Raw genomic sequence first — 11,186 nt, forward strand, 5'->3', positions numbered from 1 at the left:
AGGCATCAGAGGCATACGGGAGGAAGTGAATTGTTTGGCATCAGGGTGAGAGCTGGAGGGGCAGCTTTCTCCTAGACAGAAGTGCTGGCAGAAGCCATTGTTCCTTTGATGAGCCCTTCCCTCGCAAAGCAGTCAGGCACTATATCTGAAACTCCATCATCCTGGATCATACTGTTTGCCCCACCCTGGTGATTCCCCGAGGCCCCACCCCACCCAACTTTCAGGCCCACACAAACTATTTCCAGTGGCTTCTCCATAGGAATGGCCTGTCTTGGCTCATGCTTCAAATTTTCCTAAAATCTCTCAAGCAGCATCTGCCTCAGCGAGCTCTATACCTCTTGGTAAGTCCCTAGGCCTGGGACTAGCAGTAGCCAGCCTTGGTTCATAGCTTGGCCTCACCTGGGCACCTCCAACCCCAGCACAAGAAGCAGCCATCTGCAGATTGCTTCTGTAGGTGGCCCCAGGCAGAAGACAGGCAGTGGCTCACTTTAGGCCTTCACCTCTCAGGGGGCTCCAGAACCAGCGTACCCAGTAGACAGCTTCAAACCACATCAAAGCACCACCACCCAACCACCTCCACAAGCGACACACTCGGGATGGACCCAGCAGATACCAGAGCCCTGCTAAAGTAAGTTCTGCTCTGTGCGGTGGGCTCCTGCACAGCCGATCCTCCAAGGTGGTCAGTGGTCACAGCCAGTCCTTACAGCTGATCAGCCTGGGTAAATCCCTCCCATTGATGTGCCAATAGCTCAAGACTTAACTGTGAGTGCCCAGCTTGGGTGACTGGAGAGTCTGTGCCACTGGACCCTACAGGACACTTACTACATTAGGCTACTCTACCAGGCCTAGGAGATGCAGCAACTCTACCTAATACATAGAAACAAATACAGGAACCTTGGATAAATGAGGAGGCAAAGAAATATGGCTCAAATGAAAGAACAGAACAAAACTCCAGAAAACAAACGAAACTAAACAAAATGGAGACAATCTACTAGATGCAGAGTCCTAAACACTGGTTACAAGGATGCTCAATGAACTTAATGAGCACCTCAATAGCATAAGAAAGATCCAGTCAGAAATGAAGGATATAGTAACTGAAATGAATAATAATTTACAGGGAATCAACAGTAGAGTAGATGAAGCCGAGAATCAAATCGGTGATTTGGAATATAAGGAAGCAAAAAAAACACCCAATCAGAACAGCAAAAAGAAAAAAGAATTAAAAAAAAAAAAAAGGATAGTGTAAGGAACTTCTGGGACAACTTCAAGTGTACCAACATTTGCATCATGGGGGTGCCAGGAGAAGAGAAAGAGCAAGACATTTTTAAAAAGTTTATTGATTTCAGAGAAGAAGGGAGAGAGAGAAAGAGACAGAGAGAGAGAGACATCAATGATGAGAATCATTGATTGGCTGCCTCATGCACACCCCACACTGGGGACTGAGCCCACAACCTGGGCATGTGCCTGCAACCTGGGCATGTGCCCTGACCAGGAATTGAATTGTGACCTCCTGGTTCATAGATTGGCACTCAACCATTGAGCCACACCAGCCAGGCAGAGCAAGAAATTGAAAACCTATTTGAAAAAATAATGACAGAAAACTTCCCTAACTTGGTGAAGGAAACAGATATATAAGTCCCAAACAGAGAGGAATCACAGAGAGTCCCAAACAAGATGAACCCAAAGAGGCCCATACTAAAATATAATTAAAATGAAAAAAAAATAAAGAAAAAGCATCTTAAAAGCAGCAAGAGAAAAGCAGTTAGTTACCTACCAAGGAGCTCCCATAAGACTATCAGATGATTTCTCAAAAGAAACTTTGCAAGTTAGGAGGGATTGGCAAGAAATATTTAAAATGATGAAAAACAAGGATTACAACCAATATTATTCTACCCTGCAAAACTTGTCATTTAGAATCAAAGGACATATAAAGAGCTTCCCAGAGAAGAAAAAGCTAAAGGAGTTTACCACCACTTAAACCAGTATTATATGAAATGTTAAAGGGTCTTTAAGAAGAAGAAGAAGATAAAAAAATATGAATAATAATAAACTGGCAATAAATACATAGCTATCAAAATGACCAAGCAGAACAGAAACAGACTCATAGATACAGAAAACTTTTTGTTGGTTGCCAGATGGGAGAGGGGTTGGGAGGATGGGTGAAAAAGGTGAAGGGATTAAGAAGTACAAATTGATTGTTACAGAATAGTACAGAATATGGAATATAGTCAATAACATACTAATAACTATGTGTGGTGCTAGATGGGTCAAGGATTTATTGGTGTGATCACTTGTTAAATAATGTCTGGTCACTGGGGTATACACCTGAAACTAATATAATGATGTATGTCAACTCTAATCCTATATAATAAAAGACTAATATACAAATAGACCAAATGGCGGAACAACCGAACAACCGGTCACTATGATGTGCACTGACCACCAGGGGGCATACGCAGAACATGGCGGGCATAGGCCGTGGCGGGATGGTGGAACAGGTGAGCAGGGGTGCCAGACCAAAGTGGGGTGCCAGTTGCTGTCATCGGGGAGAGCCTCTGGTATTTACTGAAAATATTTTGCTCCTGTGCGCCACGGTCCTGCCCTGCACTCGCACCCGCTGCTGGAGCCGCCACTCGCACCCACTGCCGGTGTCTGGCACTGTTCTGATCGCTCGGTGCCATCAGTGGGTGCAAGCGATGGCTGCCGGCCCTCGTTGCCCCTGAGGGCTTCTCCACCTCCCCCTGCTCCTGAGGGGCGATTGGGGCCGCAGCTGCCTCTCGCACCCGCTGCTGGTGCCGGCCCCAATTGCTCTGCACCATCAGCGGGTGTGAGCAGGGCCAGTGCCATCAGCGCATGGGAGTTGTGGCAGGAGCAGGGCTGCTGGCAGACAGAGGACCGGGGACCGGGTGGGGGTGCAGAGGATAGGCTGAGACTCGCCCTGTGCCTACCATAGCCTCGCGGCCCACAGTTCCTTTCAAGGTTCACGAATTCGTGCACTGGGCCCCTAGTTGAAAATAAAAAATGATTTAAAAAATATAATAGCCCTGGCTGGTGTGGTTCATTTGGTTGGAGCGTCTTTCTGTACACCAAAAGGTGGTGGGTTCAATTCCTGGTCAGGGAGTGTGTGGGAGGCAACCTATAGATGTTTCTATCTCACATCAGTGGTTTTTTTTCTCTCTCCTCCTTCCTCTCTCTAAAATCAATAAATGGCCAAAACCAGTTTGGCTCAGTGAATAGAGCGTCGGCCTTCGGACTGAAAGGTCCCGGGTTCGATTCCAGTCAAGGGCACGTACCTTGGTTGCGGGCACATCCCCAGTGGGAGGTGTGCAGGAGGCAGCTGATCGATGTTTCTCTCTCATTGATGTTTCTAACTCTCTATCCCTCTCCCTTCCTCTCTGTAAAATATCAATAAAATATATTTAAAAAAAATAAAATCAATAAATGAAATTTTAAATAATAATAAAAATTGGGAAGTGGCTCTAAATTCAGACAGACTTGTAGATATTACAATCACCAACTATAATGAATGGACCTTGTTTAGATCCTGATGTGAAAAAAACACACACAAAACAACAATCTTGAAAAGGTATCTTTGCAGCAATCAGGAATTTTTAGGTATAAAGATGGCATTATAGATTTATAAGAAAATATCTACAAAGATGGATATGTACTGAAGCACACATGGATGAAATTAAATTATGTTTGAGGTTTACTATAAAATAATTCAACAAAATGAGACCAGAGAGATAAATGAAGTAAGTAGCAAAAGTCTGATGCTAGTGAATCTAGGAAACTGGCAGGTCCGAGTTTTATTCTATTTGCTCTATTTAAAAAAATATATATTTTATTGAGTTTTTTTCAGAGAGGAAGGGAGAGGGATAGAGAGTTAGAAACATCGATGAGAGAGAAACATCAATCAGCTGCCGCCTGCACACCCCTTACTGGGGCTGTGCCTGCAGCCAAGGTATGTGCCTTTGACCGGAATCGAACCTGGGACCCTTCAGTCTGCAGGCCAACGCTCTATCCACTGAGCCAAACCTTTAGGGCTGTTTGCTCTATTTTTGTGTGCATGTGAATTTCTTTTAAAAACCATGGGCCTGAAAGAACCTTGTTAGCATTATAACTTACCCCCAAATAAGAGGAGGTTTAGGTAGGAAAGTAATATCCCTTAATTGTGGGACTTCTGACATGGTAGTTATCATCAGGTGGTGATTAGAACCCAGAAGCTGCAGTATTTTGTGGCCATTCTATAAGAAAGACTGATTAAATAGAAATTAGGTTCATTCCAGCAGGCCAGGTCTGTATGGAAGTTCACTAACATAGCTCACACCCTAAGTAATCAGAGAGGCACCTTGAGTAATCAGCTAGGCCAGTGGTCAGCAAACGGCGGCTCACGAGCCACATGTGGCTCGCGAGCCGTGGTTTGCCGCTCTGTTGACTAATGAGTTTGCCGACTACTGAGCTAGGCATCCTATCACCTGGCTTTATAATGTGGTGAATTCCCAGGCATATAAAAGTTGAGAAGATCGGGGTGAAAGACCATGAAGAACATTAGGGTATAAAGAACAAAATAGTAATTTAATAAAAAGAAGCGTTGAAATCTTAGGGTGAGATGGGAGTAAGAGAATATTTACATGGTTCAGTTCAGGGATGGGAAAAGTCACTTGTATTTCTACGTTCCCTCTGATTAGAGTCTTCTAGAGCCTGGTGTGCCACAGGAATTTTTAAAACATGCAATACCTGACTCTGTGGAAAGGGGTACTGATCTCTTTTCCCTTAGAGTGTCAAATTAAAAAAAAAATGACAACAGCCAACAAATAACCATCTGGTGTGAATGAATCAAAATTTTACCTATTTTTTTAGATTGGCAAAAAATATATATATACTAGAGGCCCATTGCATGATATTTGTGCAAGAATAGGCCTTCCTTCCCCTGTCTTTACTCCCAGCCGCCCAGGAGCCGGCAAGTCCCCGCTCCCTGGCTGCCGGGGACCTGGCACCTCCTCGCACCCAGGCCACCGGGAGCGGCAAGTCCTCGCTTCTGTTTGAAGCACCACTACAGTAGCTCCCTCCGCTGCCCCGCTTCCCCTCATAGCAGGCTTCACTCCGCTCCTCGCCTGCATATGCAAATTAACCTCCATCTTTGTTGGGTTAATTTGCATACTCACTCTGATTGGCTGTGGGCATAGTGGAGTGATGGTTAATTTGCATGTTCCTCTTTTATTAGGTAAGATATTGGTGTGCAGAATTTTAGTAATTAGTTTATGTGTGTTATGAGAGGAAAAAGTTTGAAAGTCACTATTTCAGAGATTGAAAAATTGCTCTTTGTTGTTAAAGTTCTTTCTTGCTCTGTTTTTCAAAGGCCCTGTTGCTAGGGGAGAGTGTGTGCAGTGGTTAAGACCACCGTCAGGGTTAAATCCTGGTTCTACTCCATTTCAGTTGTGTGACCATAAGCAAGTTACTTAAACCCTGTGTGCGGTCATCACCCACAAAATGGAAATAATCATAGTACTTACTTCGCAGAGTTGTTGTGAGATAGTACGTCGTTAGCATAGTGCCTGAAACATGTAAAGTACAAAGAGACAAGGCCTTGATGCTCTCCTTGGTTAGCCACATGGAATCCTTGATGATTCAGATATTTTAGCTGGGAGTGAGCGAGGTAGATAGGGGAACACATCCAATTTAACCTTCTGTATTAATGCCTAAGAGAAAAAGTTTTCTATGTCCCTAAGTTATGATGACATTGACATTTGATTTGATTTGACTCATTGTTCCATCCTACACTGAGCCTTCTTACCACTAACGTCAATTTTTTTTAAAAGGGGGAGAATCAAGGGAAGACAGTTCCTAGTTGCCAAACATACCATTTAAATTGCAAATTAGAACGCCTTTTGTTGCTCAACCAGAGGGCGAGATGATGCCTACATTTGAATTCTTCTGGGTTAAAAACAGGCAGGTACCCGCATCCAACAGGATCCGCCCACTTCATCAGATTGCCAAGATTGAGTAATGGATGGTTCAGCCAGAGGAAGGACATGCCTTATCCTGTTTTCCCAGGTGGACATTCTGTTTTCACTAAGGAGTTGCAAGCAGTTGTCACATAGCTGACAAGCACATTTTTATCTGTCACTCATGAGGACTTTATATCCCACACATAAAACTTGATTGTTATACAGCTTAGTCTTTTAGGGTTCAGGGTCAGGGAGACTTTTTTTCATATAAGGTAACTCCTTTTTCTTACCGTACAAGTAACTTGGGTCAGGGATAGTAGATAAAGGGGGACTAGAAACAGCTGAGATTTGGCTTCCTTCTCTCTCTTTCTCCGCCATCGAGGTGCGTGCGTTCGCTTCTCCTTCACCATGTCTTCCCACAAGACTTTCAGGATCAAGAGGTTCCTGGCCAAGAAACAAAAGCAGAATCGGCCCATTCCCCAATGGATTCAGATGAAAACTGGTAATAAAATCAGGTGCAACTAGAATTTAAAGCACATGGCGTTGCCATCATACAGTACTGAGAAAAGAGCATTGAGGCACTTGGTGAAGTGGTTTGTTTGGCAGCTCAGCTCTTCTACAAGTTTGATGGATTTCTGTTGAGAACATCAGGCATCCATAGTACAACTCGAAGAGGAGACATTGGAGAAGAACCAAACTGGGCCTATGAGAAATCACACATGAGAGATGACTCACATATTTATGCTGTATCCAGGTTGCCTACACCTTTAAATGATTGAAAAGATGCTACTGTCTGGACAGTTGGGGCATTTTAATTGGAGAATTAATGGACTTGTGATTTTGCTCTGTTGATTTTTCCCCCCTGCAATAGTAGGATGGTTCAGTAATAAATGTGTGAGACCTTTAAAAAAAAAAAAAAGAAAAAGAAACAGCTGAGATTTGACTACACAGACAAATGCAAGGAGCAGGACTGAGACAGATGAACAGTGGACGATCAAGGGAAAAGAGAGTTTGCAGTGGGGTTGGGGCTTGAACCAACACCATAGGAGTTGGTAGTTTAGCTAGGCATAGGTCTCTGAAGACTGTGGATGGGTTTGTTGTTAGTAGACTCACATTGAGTGCCTCACACTATAGTGTCTGTAGTAAAAGAAAGTCTAGTAAGTATGACTTTCATGTAGTGGCTTAGGCTGGGAAATCCATTCATGAAGGAATATAATCTGATGCAGGTCAACAGTGATAGCTGGAGACTTAGTAAATGCTTTGCTAAATATTTATTTTTTACCTATTACATTTTCTGAACCCCTTACCTACCTCTTCCTCTTGATCTTCGGCAAAATGGAAATGTATAGATTAATAGCGGTTAATGAAATTTGTTTGACTCCAGAAGTGAGATGCAGTTAGATCCATACAACTATATACCTGGCCTACGGAGGCAGCAGGAGGTAGGGAAATTGTTTAGGCTGTCGCATAGTTCTGCTAGGTGACATACAGGAAATGGGTTGTGATGCTCATTTCAGGACACACTGTTTTGAACTAATGGGGAAGTTGTCCCAGTTACTCTTGTGCCTCATGCTCCTTGTGCCTGCCAGGAGCCCTTCCTCCGCTGAGCAGTGGGCACTGTAAGCTTTGCCAGGTGGGATAATACATTGGGACGTCCTCTGAGATTGGTTCCAAACTGGGCATTGCTCCTACATGGATCTCTGGATTGAGTCTGGCCTTTTCTTTGGGACTCTAGGGTGCTGGGTGCTAATAACGTTTGGGTCAAGAGAGTCCCTTAGGAATAGCAGGCCTTTTTTTTTTTGCCTGAAATACCCATTCAATTCTGAGTCTTGAAGTTCTATTCACCCTTAAGGCAAAGTACTACTACTACTCTATAACTTAGAGTTACCTGCCCCATGAAAACCTACCTGAGCCCGGCCGGTGTTGCTCAGTGGTTGAACATTGACCCATGAACCAAAAGGTCATGGGTTCAATTCTGGGTCAGGGCACATGCCCCGGTTGCAGGCTCGATCCCCAGTACGGGGCATACAGGAGGCAGCTGATGGATGATGTTTCTCTCTCATTGATGTTTTTATCTCTCTATCCCTCTCCCTTCCTCTCTCTCTCAAATCAATAAAAAAAAAAGAATTTTTAAAAACCTACCTGATTTCTCTCAACCAGAAGCAATAATTCCTCTTGGCCAACCTTAGTACACTCCTTGTAACTCTATGTAGCACGTATTGTTTTTCTGCCTTACATGATAATTGTTTATATATGTTAAAAGATAATTTTCCTAAAAAGGTAAAATCACGATTCTCATACAGATATCAAGTGAACATGTGTTAAAGACTTTTTAACTCATTAGGGAAATAAACAGATGTTATAACTGGTTCTTAAAAAAAATGGAAAAGGAAAAAAAATTCATATGGATAAAAGAATGTTGAAAGTCCAAATGGACATAAAACTGATCTTCTCCATAGTTATTTACAATTTGAAGAATTGTAAATTAGGTCAACTATGGGCTAAAATCAGGCAACCTGGAGGGGACTCCTCTGGATAATGCATAATTTCCCACTGAAGCATAAAATATTTTCTACAGCCTTCCTTGTTTTGATAAAAAATAGTTTCAAAGAAAGTTAATTCTTTTTAAAATATATATATATTTTATTGATTTTAGAGAAGAAGGGAGAGGGATAGAAACATCAATGATGAGAATCATTGATTGGCTGCCTCCTGCTCGCCCCCTACTGGGGATTGAGCCCAAGCATGTGCCTTTGACCACAATCGAACCTGGGACCCTTCAGTCCACAGGCTGACACTCTATCCACTGAACCAAACCGGCTAGGGCAAAGAAAGATAATTCTTGATCACAAACTAAGTCTGGTCTCATTAGATTGGATCTGATTATAAAGGTGAGTATATAGGTCTTTTTTTTTTTTAAATATATTTTATTGATTTTTTACAGAGAGGAAGGGAGAGGGATAGAGAGTTAGAAACATCGATGAGAGAGAAACATCGATCAGCTGCCTCCTGCACACCCCCTACTGGGGATATGCCCGCAACCAAGGTACATGCCCTTGACCAGAATCGAACCCAGGACCCTTGAGTCCGCAGGCTGATGCTCTATCCACTGAGCCAGTCTGGCGAGGGCTGGTCTTCTTAACTTTGTGTTGCTAGAAGTTTTCATAAGAATCTCAGATTTGACTTTTTAAATACTTGTTAATTAACCGAGCTGTGTATTTATTTATAGTTCATCCATTTGCAACCTGATTGAATTTTTAAATTTTGAGGCTTGTGTGAGCATCTTAAATCTCATTCTATGCAATAAATAGACAAGGTCTTGATTAGACTTGAAGGACTTAATAAGGCAGCACAGGATTTGAAAGACACTGATGAGTTTTCTGTTTGTTTTTTTAGAGATGCCTGGGCATCCCCTTCACCCCAACTGAAGCCCTGTCATTAGAAACCGGGAGGAACCTTTCCAAGTGCATTAGTAGGAAGGAACAGAGGTTCAGAAACAGTGCTCAGTAAATAGAAATGACTACAGCTTAGGTTGGCATAAAGGAGAGCGTTTAGACCAGTGGTCGGCAAACTCATTAGCCAACAGAGCCAAATATCAACAGTACAACGATTGAAATTTCTTTTGAGAGCCAAATTTTTTAAACTTAAACTTCTTCTAACGCCACTTCTTCAAAATCGACTCGCCCAGGCCATGGTATTTTGTGGAAGAGCCACACTCAAGGGGCCAAAGAGATGCATGTGGCTCGCGAGCTGCAGTTTGCCGACCACTGGTTTAGATGATGTTTAGTTCTGAACGAGGGAGACTTGGGCCTGAGAGTAAGATTTATCAGAAAATTGGTCTAGGATCAGAACCCTCTTTCCCAGGAATTTCAGTCTTGGACTTGATTCTGCATCTTGTGGCCTGTTCTTCGTGAATGCCAACAGTGGACTAGGAGCTAGTCCTGAGGAGTTTTGTGGGAAAATTCTAGGGTAAAGGCAGTGCGGGCCAAAGGAGATGTAAGGGTTTTTCCAGATCAGCTCCTGCCTTTGCTGCCATAGACATCTGGGGGTAGCAGGACTCCCTCCAGTCCTTACTGTGTGGCCCTGGGTTGTTTTTCAGACCTTTAATCTTCCTAGTAAAAGTCTCCTCTGAAAGACCTTTCAGTCCTTGTCTGTGGAAAAAAAAATCATAGGTCTTTGAAGTCACGTGCTTCTGGTTTCTAAACCCAGTTTTCAACTTTCATTTGTCCAACCTGTTCTCCCTGTTTTATTGCTCTTGCTTCACAAAGTTACAATAAAAACGTATTCCCAATTATAGACACAAAACAGCATCAGTGTAAGGCAGGTGGGCGGTCCCATAGTTACCTAGGTGCTGAGAAGGAAGCTGATTGCCCTTGGGAGAGCTGGTATCTCATCTATCCAACATCACTGTGTGGCTCGGGTACCAGTTCTCCTCTGTAAGCCTACATATCCCTGTCTGAGGAAAGAGTGGAGAGGAAGTTAAGTAAGAATAACTTGGAAGCCAGGGAGTATCCTGAAATCTTCTCTGATGAGGGCGAGTTAGGTGTTAACTGGAGTTAACAAGGACAGCTGACCATGCTCTCAAGGGAAAAGATTTCTATTTGAAAGGTAAGATCCCTCTGTTTCTAGAATTAGCACACTGAGAAGTACTAGAAGAAATTGAAAAGTTGACCAAGGGCCTGACCGGCGTGGCTCAGTGGTTGAACATTGACCTAGGAGCCAGGAGGTCACGGTTCGATTCCTGGGCAGCGAATATGCCCAGGTTGGGTTGCAGCCCAAAGGGGGGGGGGGGCATGCAGGAGGCAGTCAATCAATGGTTCTCTCTCATCATTGATGTTTCCATTTCTCTCTCCCTTCCTCTCTGAAATCAATAAACAATTAAAAAAAAATTAAAGAAGAGTTGACAAAGGGTTGCTTTGCCACCACTCTTTACAAAATTTTTTTATAAAAGAATTATAAATCTGCCCTAACTGGTTTGGCTCAGTGGATAGAGCATCAGCCTGTGGACTCAAGGGTCCCAGGTTTGATTCCATTCAAGGGCATGAACCTTGGTTGCGGGCACATCCCCAGTGGGGGGTGTGCAGGAGGCAGCTGGTCAATGTTTCTCTCTCATCAATGTTTCTAATTCGCTATCACTCTCCCTTCCTCTCTGAGCCAAACCGGTTAGGGCTCAAAGTGAATTTTCAAAAAAAATCAGGTGCTACACTTGTGTATAAGGATTTCTGGTACCAAGAA

General features: G+C 43.3%; 1 pseudogene across 1 annotated transcript; it reads left to right on the forward strand.

Moving 5' to 3' along the window:
* Window positions 1–6,359: 6,359 nt before the first annotated feature.
* On the forward strand, window positions 6,360–6,799 carry LOC308238363 (large ribosomal subunit protein eL39-like; annotated as a pseudogene). The gene is made up of 2 exons: window positions 6,360–6,466; window positions 6,613–6,799. The product of its transcript is annotated as a large ribosomal subunit protein eL39-like (transcript).
* Window positions 6,800–11,186: the final 4,387 nt, after the last annotated feature.

This window comes from Plecotus auritus, assembly GCF_963455305.1.
Source record: "Plecotus auritus genome assembly, chromosome: 13".
Classification (NCBI taxonomy): domain Eukaryota; kingdom Metazoa; phylum Chordata; class Mammalia; order Chiroptera; family Vespertilionidae; genus Plecotus; species Plecotus auritus.